General features: G+C 40.7%; 1 protein-coding gene across 12 annotated transcripts in view; it reads left to right on the top strand.

Moving 5' to 3' along the window:
* Positions 1-224: 224 nt before the first annotated feature.
* ADD1 (adducin 1) overlaps positions 225-10,640 on the top strand; it is a 66,592-nt gene continuing 56,176 nt past the window's right edge. For 11 of the 12 annotated variants that reach the window (XM_069794915.1, XM_069794904.1, XM_069794890.1 and 8 more), the window contains exon 1: positions 225-391. The gene's annotated coding sequence lies outside the window, so the exon portion shown is untranslated. Of the gene's footprint in view, positions 392-7,173; positions 7,199-10,640 lie in introns of those variants that run through there. The other variant, XM_069794873.1, reaches the window with a different exon arrangement.

Raw genomic sequence — 10,640 nt, 5'->3', positions numbered from 1 at the left:
CGTTCGGGAATCACCCAGCACTTCCCGCAGCCTCACGACCCGCGAAGCGCAGCCCCGGCCGAAACAACCCGCTCCCCGCCATTCCCCTCACGCGCCTCCCGCCCACCTGCCCCTACCAATAGGAGAGCCGCTTAGTCGCGGAGCGTGCGCCCTCCAATGGGCGGCGCCGTTATTGGCCTGCGGCCTGGGGAAGCCGCACCCTGTCAGGTGGGGGGAGGGAGGGGGGGGGGTTGGGGCCGCTCGGTGGCTGTGGGGGAGGAGGGAGCGGAGCGGCGGGAGGCGGAGCTGGGGCCAGCGGCGGCGGAGACAGCCTCGTCGGGGGGGGACCGTCTGCAGCGGCCCCTTCTTTGCCGCTTCTCTCCTGTGCCGCCCGTTTCTCTTCTGCCCTCGGGTGAGCGCTGCCGGGGGAGGGCTTACGGGGGTGGCGGTGGCGGGAGGCGCAGGCGGGGCGCCGCCGTTAACGATCCGGGGAGGGCGGGGGGGGCGCGCAGAGGAATGCGGGGGGCGCGCGTGGCTGAGGGGCGCAGCCGTTAACGGTCGTCGGCGCGGGGTTTGCGGGGGAGGGAGGCGGGCGGGGGCGCAGCCGTTGGCGGCGGGCAGGCTGTGAGGGGGAGGCGGGCGCTGCGGAGGGGCGCAGACGCTGCGGGGAGGAGGGGGGGGAGGCGAGGCGAGGCTGGGGCGCCGACGCTGGAACCGGCTTGTTTAGCCCGGGGCGGCGGGGAGGAGAGGGGAGGGGGGTTGTTGTCTCTGCCTTGAAAACAAGCGGCTGGGCGGGTGGTGGGTGTGTGTGTGGAAAAAACAGCGGCCCGGTGCTCGCAGGGTGCCTGCGGTGAGGGGCTGGGGCGGGGAAGGGGGGTTTCGGGTCTCTGGGGTGCTGGGGGGGAGGGCAGAAGGAGGTAGGCTCCGGCCGCTGAATGGGGTGGGGCGGTGGGGGCTGAGCTGCGGGGGCGAGGCAGGGTTGGAGGGGCGGGTTCCTGTCAGCCCCCTCTCGGGAGAGACGGTCCCCCCTGCCCGCCGCGGCGAGCGAGGTGGGATGCTCCTGCTGCTGGTGCCGCCGCAGAAAGCGGCCGCTCAGCGTTTAAATTTCCATTGCACCCGAGCGATGCGTCTGCTGGCTCTTCCCCCCCGCCGCCCTTCTGCTTCACCTGCCCCTTCTTCTAGACTGCGAGGTGACCTGCTGATTATGCTTGGCGAAATGCGGGCATTAGAGTGTCCAAATAATCGTCCGCAGAGGACGTAGGAATGAAGGAGGAGATGTGATGCGTTTGTGCGGTGTTATTGATTGGCCGGGTACCAGCAGCAGCAGTGGCAGACGGGCAGTTGTTTTGTTTCCTCTGCTGGAAGGGGCATCTATATTTTAGCATTTCCAGTGTCTGCTTTTGATACAAAATGTCACACGTCTTTTTGCACATAATTACTGCTCGGTCTTTATGCTGCTTTTAAGGTTGATTCTTCATCTACGTCAGCTTCAGTTAAAACTAGCAATTAGGAAGGGGGAAAATCCAGTCAAGCTGGAAAAATATCCATGGCTGTACTGAGATAGGGGGGTAGGAATAGCACTGGGCTTAAATCGTTCGTGAGATACTGCTGTAGCTCAATGGTGTGAGCTCATTGCTGGTTTTATTCTCTGCTTTTTGGAAAGTTGCTGTACATCATAACATTATCATATACCAAAAGTATTTTTTTTTGCATGGTGACTTATGTCTTTATATGGAGCTTTACAAAACATGTCTGCCTTCAGCTTATGAATTCTCAGACTGCAACTACTGCTAGGTAATTTCTGTATACTTTGCTGAAAGCTACAGGTATCTCCGTGCACACAGGCTGTTTACGGCTGTGGGTTCTTGTAACGTGACTGAATGTGCTAACAGAATACTCAGCAACTCTTAACTGCCACAAATTTGTTCTTTTTTATAGAACGAAAGAATTTATTTTAAAAATAAAGAAATGCAAACTCTTTCTAAAATAGGCTTCCATTTTTCTTTCTTAAATTGATTGATGTAACAATTCTGTACCTCAATAAGGAAATATTCTTTTTAGAGTTGTTGTATGATAAGTGAGAAAAAATGCAACTATGGACTGGACTACTGGAGCAGGTGGCTTTGGTATTTTTCTATGTTCAGTAAGCAGATTTGATGTGATCGTGTAAAAATAGTCTGAATTGAACATGATGTTCTGTGAAGTTTGCCTCAATTACAGAATTTAAACTTGGTGGTTTTCTTAGAGTTTTGAGGAAGACACAACTGCAAGTTTTTACACCTTCACTGTAGCAGGATAATAATATGTGCATTACTATGTTTGTATGTTTAAGTATCTTGTAGTTTTACTGGAGTACTGTTTTCTATATGAGGTTCCATACTGAGGATAGTGCTTTTTAGCTAAAAGCTGTTGTGTTGCCTGAATGTTTTCTTTTTATGGTTGACTGTTATAAAATGGTGTGAGAAATCTGAACATTTGTGCTTCATCTGAAACAAGCACTTTTGCTAGCATGCTGTGCCAGTAAGTTCATTAGAGTATGGTTCACTAATGCTGTAGAGTGAAGAGAGTCGTTTACTGAATCCGTATCTTTCTGTAACGGTTCTTTTTAGATGTCTCCCAACAGAAAATGACTCAACTCTTCTCATTCTTTTGAGATTCACTATCAATATTAAATGTTATTTTGCATGTGTGGAATTGGATCGTTTGGTGAGATTATGTGGACAAATCCATTTGAGCACTGAGAGACTTTCACAGGTGTAAGGATAAGCTACTTCAGCCCCATTCAAGTCTCAGTTTTTGAAGGATAGCTTTGCAGCATGAAGTGCTTTCAAATCTCGTCACCCAGCATTCTGTGACTTGCTATAGGAGGAAAAAGCTGAATTTTGAAGTAGCCAATTTTGTTAATAAATAGAATAAAATATCACAACTGGAGGATTCAATCTAGGAGAACAATGTTTGGCATGTTGATTGCTAGTAAGCACACAGCTTCTATGTGACAAGTGCTTTCTAATGCTGAGGAAGTTAGGCAGTATATCTTATACCCACTGCTTTTCTGAGTTGTAGAAATAGTTTTCTTAATTATTTAAGAACTGTAGCAGTGGTGAATAGTGAGTAATTTGTAAATCCCAAACTGTTGCTATGCAAACGAGCCAGTCCTGCTTTGAGGGAAAAATCCATAGTAACAAAACTGGCAGAGCATATCAGAGAAATGTTGCTTTTGTTGTTTTTGTGCAGTGAGGACAACTGAAGCATGAGTACATGAGGTAAAAAATAATGCTAAATTTCTGATTTTTATGGCTTTCAAATTAGAATTTACTCTTGGACCATGCTGCATGGCAGAAAGCAATCTCTGAAATAGCATAGTATTAGTAATTCATACTGTAACTAAATATTTCTTAGACACTTTTAGAGTGATAGGTGCTTTATATTTAAAAAGTGGTTGTGAGCAGATAATGAATGAAGTTTAAACTGCTGATTCTGTTGTGCAGGTCATTTGACATCTGCTGAGGAACCTGTCTAAAACTCTTATGTTAAATTATACATCTATATTAACAGGTTCAAAAGCAGGTATTTGTTAAAAAGAGTAGAAGTTCCTGGATTACCTGAGTTTTGCAATTTTCATTCATATAATTTAATCAGCCTTCTCAGGGGAACAGGGAAACATTACTTAGTCTTGCCACTTATTCAGCATTTCCCTTCAAAAATACCCCTTTTTGGTAGGACTGAGAACAGTAGCTGTACAAACCTCTCAGTAAAGAAAAGTGTAAAAAGTGAATCATGTAAACCAGTATATTTTCTGAGGAAAGCCTCTTCTCATTAGAGGTAGTAAAGCTTAAAAAGTACTGGTTATACAGATATTTTGATCTATGATAATTTTTCCTTCAGAATTACCCTTTCCTATGGTTACTCTTTCTATCACTTTGAAGTATTACATGTACAATAAGAGGGTTCCGTGGTAATTTAATGGGATTTTCGACATAATTTTATGATAACATCTGTTACCATCTCAGTAAGCATCTGTTTATTGAGAATAATCTTGATAATCTTTAGTCAAATGGAAGCAAATAATTGGTTTCTTTCCTCACCAGTCAGAGGATGTTGTTTACTGTGGTCTTGTCAGTTTAGTGGTTAGTAGTTGCAAAAGTTGTAAGGGCAGAGGCTCCAGGAAACACCCCTTTTTAGAACTATTGCTTTTTAAATCAGGTACAAGCTGAGCGGATGTCATTTGTCATGAGGGCTCCGGTTTAACATTCTAACAAACAGTCCTGGTCTTGAATAAAGTTTAAGTATTGCTGCTACTTTGGGGAATTTTAAAGTCTAACTGTTCTTCGTTTCACGGCAAGTTAAGTTTTAGTGTAGAGATGGATTTGAATGACTATTACCAGTCAGGCTGGCTGACCAGCATGGATGCTTGCTGGCTTTCCTGGATTGACTTTGACCGTTAAGAAGAAACTGAAAATGTCGTCCTTGAAGGCGTAGCCAAACAGGAGTAACAACTTCTTCAGCACCTTCCTAACTTCCTCCTTTTGACCTTGCTTATTAGATTGCATTTTGAGAAATGATCTCTGCCTCCTCTGTTGGATGCAGGTACTAGTCAGTGAAAGATCAACTTTTCAGCCTCAGATCAGTTGTGTTAGCAAACAGGACATCAAAAGAGTTTTTCACTGTCACTTACTTGAGTGGTTTTCCTTGCAGATTAATTAAAAGTCAACATACGTGAAAGCGCATTTCAATTCAATTTTAAAACTGGGATATTAAGAGCTACTCTTTAAAACTGAGATTTGGAGTTTCTGTGGTCTTCAGACTAATCAAGTGTTCCTTTGCATTTTTAATTGACTAATGTATTGGGTTTTGTCTTTTAAAACTACTGATTTTTACACCATATGTTTTGTATAATTTTTAGATCTTGACTCATGAAAGCTGAAGAGGTAGGGAGTAAAATATTTCACAGTTCTGAGATTTTCTTCCATATACCTAATTGAATTGCTGAAAAGGGGTCATGGAAACAGTGAGCAGTAAGCGCAGTTAATCAGTAGCACTTTATGGTATCTTTGATAATTTCACATCAAATGAGTAGATAAACACACTGAAGATTGGGGGAAAATCAAATGCCTATACCTAAGATGATCTAGGTTTTTGGTTAGAATCAGTAAACAAGTAAAAGCAACTTCAGACTAAAAACTTTAATTTGACTTGCAGCCATAGAAACTTAGTTTAGTTTATGTTGGGTTTGTTTTTGTTTTATACATTCAAGTTTCAAATTCTTGTGGTGCTTCTTATGCTTTTTTATCTCTGTTGTGTTTTAGATCTTGTATCTTGAGAGGTCTGATGCACTATTTCAGCTTTATTATAGCTAGTGCCAGATTAAACCAGCAAGCGTCTGGGAAAACCTTGACCCATGAAGACTGTCTTCTGTGGGTTTTTTGGTTGGTTGTTTTTTTTGTTGGTGGTGTTTTTGGTTTGGGGATGGTTTTTTTTTATTTTGTGCCACTGAGCATAAAGTTACTGTTGCTGCATTGAGACTATGGAGGTGAAGGATAAGGAATACTTTGAGTTTAGTCTTCTTTTAACAGGTGAAACAATTTCTTTAGGTGTTGTCACTACAAAACATTGCTGAAAATCTATAAAGTACATGTGCATGTGAAACATCCATTCCATCTAAAATTCAGCAAAAGACATTGCTGCTGTTATGCATCAACTGAGAGATGCAGTATACTTGGTTTTTTTCCTCCAAAAACTCTTGTCTAACAAAGCTTTGCATAGTAATATTGAATCAACACAGCTTAAAGTATTACAAAGTTGAAGGGACTTATTTTATTTTTCTCTTCAGCTTCTGAACCTATTAGCTACGTTCAGCTAAATTTAACAGGAAAATGGTGACTTCAAACATACAAAGTTTCTGCCAGTAAAGGGATAATCTGATGGTCAAACTTGGGCCCCCACTAAGAGAGGGGCATGGCTCCCTGATTTGTTTTGAAGAGGCAGGAGCATCTGGCTGCGTAGCTGTTACACACTTGCCTGCCAGTCAGTATATGGGTGGCTCTGAACCAGTCCTTGTGTGTTTTGCCACTTGGATGGCTAACCTGGGTGGGCCAGTGCTCAGGTGAAGGGTGGAGCAAGGATGGACTTACGCAGGATGTAGGGGCCAGCAGGAGGACTTGGGATAAAAAAGGATAAACAGGAAAGCATAGGAGACTTCAGTTGATAGAACTACTGAAACGTGATTTCCTGTCATCTTTCTCTAGGTGCTTTCAGTTACTGAAAAGTTTTTCACGATTTTCAGGTAAAATTCTACACAACTAAAGCATTGCTTTATTTTTAAACATCACTTCAAGTTTCCATATGATTTGAGTAACAGATTCAGTGTGAAGCACAAGATTCTACTTTGATTCCGAAGTAAGTTTTCTTTCTTAACTGTGGATATAATTTTTAAGCCTGCTAGTATATATAGCAAGGTGTGGTTTGGTTTGTTGTTGGTTTGTTTGTTTGTTGTTCTCCCCCCCCCCCCGTTGGACTTAAAGTAAAATTTATTAGATGGTGAGTTTTCAAAGATACCCTGGTAATTTCGGTTATAACTGATAACTTGGAAGCATTTCAGAACAATTTTATATCTTTTATGAGTGAATTAAGGATGAAGATGTCAGGGAAGTGGTGTTCGTTTTTGTAAATTATTTTTCATAAAGTGTTGGTGGCCAGAAGTATACAGTAAAAATTTACTTGGTTATGTAGAACATTTGCAGTACAGTATTAAATTATTTTGGAATCTATTAATAGGCAGGGAAAATAAATTAATAATGATCTTAGATGTTTGCTTAGATCTCAACTGTACATATGAAATGAATCTTTTTTTTTTTCTGTTTGCTTATATAGGGATTTAGGTAAAAAGTTAGTAAATTCTTTAGAGCTTTCCCAAAGCAAGTGAATCATACATGGTTTGGATGGAGAGGGAGGTAAAATACATATGCTTAATCTAAGGGAATTTTATGTGTCAAGGAAAGGTGGTGGATTCCTGGGCCTTGGACTCAGAGGACCATCCTTTTGTTCTCTTTGATTGCTGCTACTTGTAACTGAATGTCTGCCTGTGTGTTTTTCCCACTTTACTTTCAATCTACTTCAGAACCTGCACTAATCTTGATGCTGCTGAGTTATGTGGATCATCTTATACTGACCTTCTTGCCTCTGTCCTGGAAGTAGAGGGTGTTTGTGATTGCAACATAGGGCAAGAGTTTTGACAGGTGGAACGTCCACTGCTGGATCTGCCATAGTCTTTATTGTTGATCTAGGATACTTTCTTTGACTCAGTTCCAGTCTGTTAATGGTGATGTTGGTTTAAGGACAAGGAAACCCCAGGTAAGATGCCCATACCTTTGCTTCACAGTCGTGGAACGACAGTCCTTCCAGTATACTCCAGTTTTCACTCACTGCAGCAACTTGGGGAGGAGCCAAGAGCAGAGAACACAGTGAACAGTTTGCTGCACAAATTGGAAGAAGGTAGTATCTGAAACTGTCCTGTGGCCTGCCCAGCCACCAGAAAATAAAGGGCATTTTGGCAGCTGGTCAATGAAAGCCAGAAGTGGTGAACAGAAGGCTGGGAAGCATGGTTAAAATCTGAATGTCAGCCAGAAAAACTGGACTTAGGCAGTCTTGCAAATTATGATGGCAGCCTTATTAATTGAACATTCTGGCTGGTGGAAAAGTTGCCTGAGGCTTAGAGTCTTTATGGGTCAATACTTAGCACTAAAGTGGGGAGACACCCCTCCATGCCTCAAGCAAAGCTCACAATGTCAAAAGTAAACCTTTGTAGCTGCATTTGCCACTTCAGCTGCATGTTTAATGGCTTTGGGATCCTGTCTAATGTGAGTGGGCTAAAATATTGAAATAGCTGGTCTCCCAAAAAGACTGAGACTACTGTTACTCTTTTCAATCATTAACATAAGTATGATATTTATTGATACTGAAATAGTGTCCATTATGCTAATTATTTTTAAGCATTTATTAAAACAACCCCAAAATACAAAGAATGTTAAAGATTGCATAATGAAAAGAGATGTGAGTAATTAGTTACTTAGGATATCCTGGGTTTGTTTTTCATAATGTCACCTTTTTTAAAGAGCTTAAGCTTATTTCTGTATTCCCTGGTTTTCAGGGCATTAAGTCATTACTGTGTTCACATATGTTGTTGAAATATGTTAGTTCTGTAATAACTGAACTGTATTTTCAGAAATTCATTACACCTCCAAGTCAAATGGGGCACATTATTGCATGTTTTCAGTAGTATTATAGTTACTGGAGTCACTTTTAATTAAGAATGAGGCAGATTTCGAATGCCTCTTTTTCTTTGCAGACCTTTATCAGGACTAGACACCTTCCTAAATAATACTCTTTGTTATCAGTTATTGGTTTGAAGACCTGTTGTGATACCAAAGATTTAACAGTAGAATGAAAAGGTGAGGTCATTCAGTCTGAAATTTTGTATTTGCTGCTTCTTGTACTACAGTTTTCACTTGATTATTTTAATCCTTAATTTGATGTGTTACTCATTAATGAACAGGATAAGTTAATTTGACTGAAACTCAAATCTAAATTTATTCTTTAAAGAATTTGATGATCTGAGAGTGTAATCTGGTAATTTTCCTCTCCCTCCTCTCTGTTGCTATAGTAATCCTAAATCTGAACCTTGTTTCTGCAGACTTTTTTTTTTTCTTCAATAAGTTTTGTAATAGCTGTGCAGTGTGTTCTCAAACCAAAATATTTATAATACAGGTTTTGTTGTTGCCTTTTTTATTTTTTAATTTGGATGTAACATCTGAGGTAAAGCTGAAATTAAGCAGCTTTGACTTGCCTTCTCTTTCTAGCTCTGCGGAGACCTTGTAGCATTAAGCTTTATTCATGTTTTAGACATATATATCATTTAGGGGGAACACCAAGCAAACAAGGCCCAACCAAAAAAGACCCAAACCTCTCTGAGTGTCATGAAAAGCTGTTAATAATTGTAATTATAGAGGTGAATGTTCAAATTGCAAAGGCTATAAATCAGTTTAGCATCCAGATGTTCTTGCAATTCCAGTTTTACAGCAGTGTTGAGGGCTTTCAGCTGCTTCTGGCATGGCTGAAGTTCTGATACAGCAACAAATGCAGATAATTCTAGCAACTGTATAAAATACTTGTGCTCTTACCAAACTTTGATTTTTGTCATATAAAAAAAAAGTGGCTATGCAAGATCTGACAAGGTTAACAGCAAATTGAAGAGGAGCATCAGAAGTAAGCAGAAAACCTGAAAAAGACTGATTGCCTGTCTTGTCAGGAAGCATGGGAACAATGAAGTAAGACTAAAAATAATTTAGATACAGATGAAAGACTACATGAAAAGTTTGCCTTAATTTTCAGTGAAGACAGTTTTGAACATTCGCACGCTGGCAAATAGGTCTTAATGAAGTGAGGTTATAAAAATTATTTCTATAAAGATGTAAGTTGAACTTACAGGGTGCAGATCAGTGGGACTACGTAATTTTACTCTGGAATTTTGAAGTGGGTCATCTGTGTAATTAGAGGCTCATTTGCAAGAATTGTTATTAAACATGAAGGTGGAAGGGTATTGGCTGGCTGGCGAGCAGCAAAAGTAGTCACTGTTCAGAGGAAAAGGTGGTTTGGGATAGTTACTGCATCATTAGTGTGACCTTAATATTCAGGGATTTGTTTAAATTTAGAAAGAGAAGCTATTCTATGTGGAGGTAAGATGAAATTGGGGTATGAAGTAGTACAGCTCTTAACAGAGGAAGACTTTGTCAGAGAAATCTAATGGCTTTTTTTATAAGATACCTGACTTCTTGGGGAGGATACATGGTTAGAGCTGCCCACTTAGAAGTCATACAATGTGTAATACGATTCCATGTAAAAACTACAGTGATGTTTCTGTGAAAATTGATTTAAAATGGTGACAGGATATGTCAATCCAGAAGATAATGTGTTGGAAGTATGTTAGTAGTGGAATTTGCACGGGTCAGTTTCAAGATTTAGTATTTTCATTAAAAACATTGATGCATTCCTACTTCTTATGCCAATCTCGTGTTTTCTCATCAGATGTCAAGTATCATCAATACAAAAGACAGTTTTGCACAGAACAAAGTTGAGACCTTAGGACATGACTAGTAGAAAAAGGAGTCATATTTAATAACATTAAAAAAATCAAGATGATCATATTACACTTCAGGATGACTAACCTATCAAAGTTAGCAACTGCGAAAAGTTTTAGGAAAACAAGTATACTGTTGTTGCCCTACTAATATTTTCCTTTAAAGAAGTAAAGTGGTATTGACTTTCTCTGGTACTAGTGAAAGGTTATCTGGAATATTGTGTCTAATTTCTACCACTTGCCATCAAGTAAAAATGGCATTTGCAGTGGAGGAGGTACAGGGACTGATTCCTAGAATGACTAAGAGAATGGAGAATTTGCTCTGTAAGGGAGACTCAAAGAGTGTCGTCTTTGATCTGGGGAAACAAAGCATGAAAGAGATTGCTTTTCATAAAAATGAGTGAAACGACACAGGTGGGTAAAAAGAGCTTCTTAAGCTTGAGGTATGAGAACAAATGGGTATAAACTATCCAAGAATAAACCTAGTCTGGAAATTAGAAAAAATGGTTCCTAAGCAACGGAGGCATAG

This window comes from Haliaeetus albicilla, chromosome 1 (assembly GCF_947461875.1).
Source record: "Haliaeetus albicilla chromosome 1, bHalAlb1.1, whole genome shotgun sequence".
Lineage (NCBI taxonomy): Eukaryota > Metazoa > Chordata > Aves > Accipitriformes > Accipitridae > Haliaeetus > Haliaeetus albicilla.
Note: the sequence above shows the minus strand (reverse complement) of the source record. Positions and strands in the feature narration are given on the sequence as shown.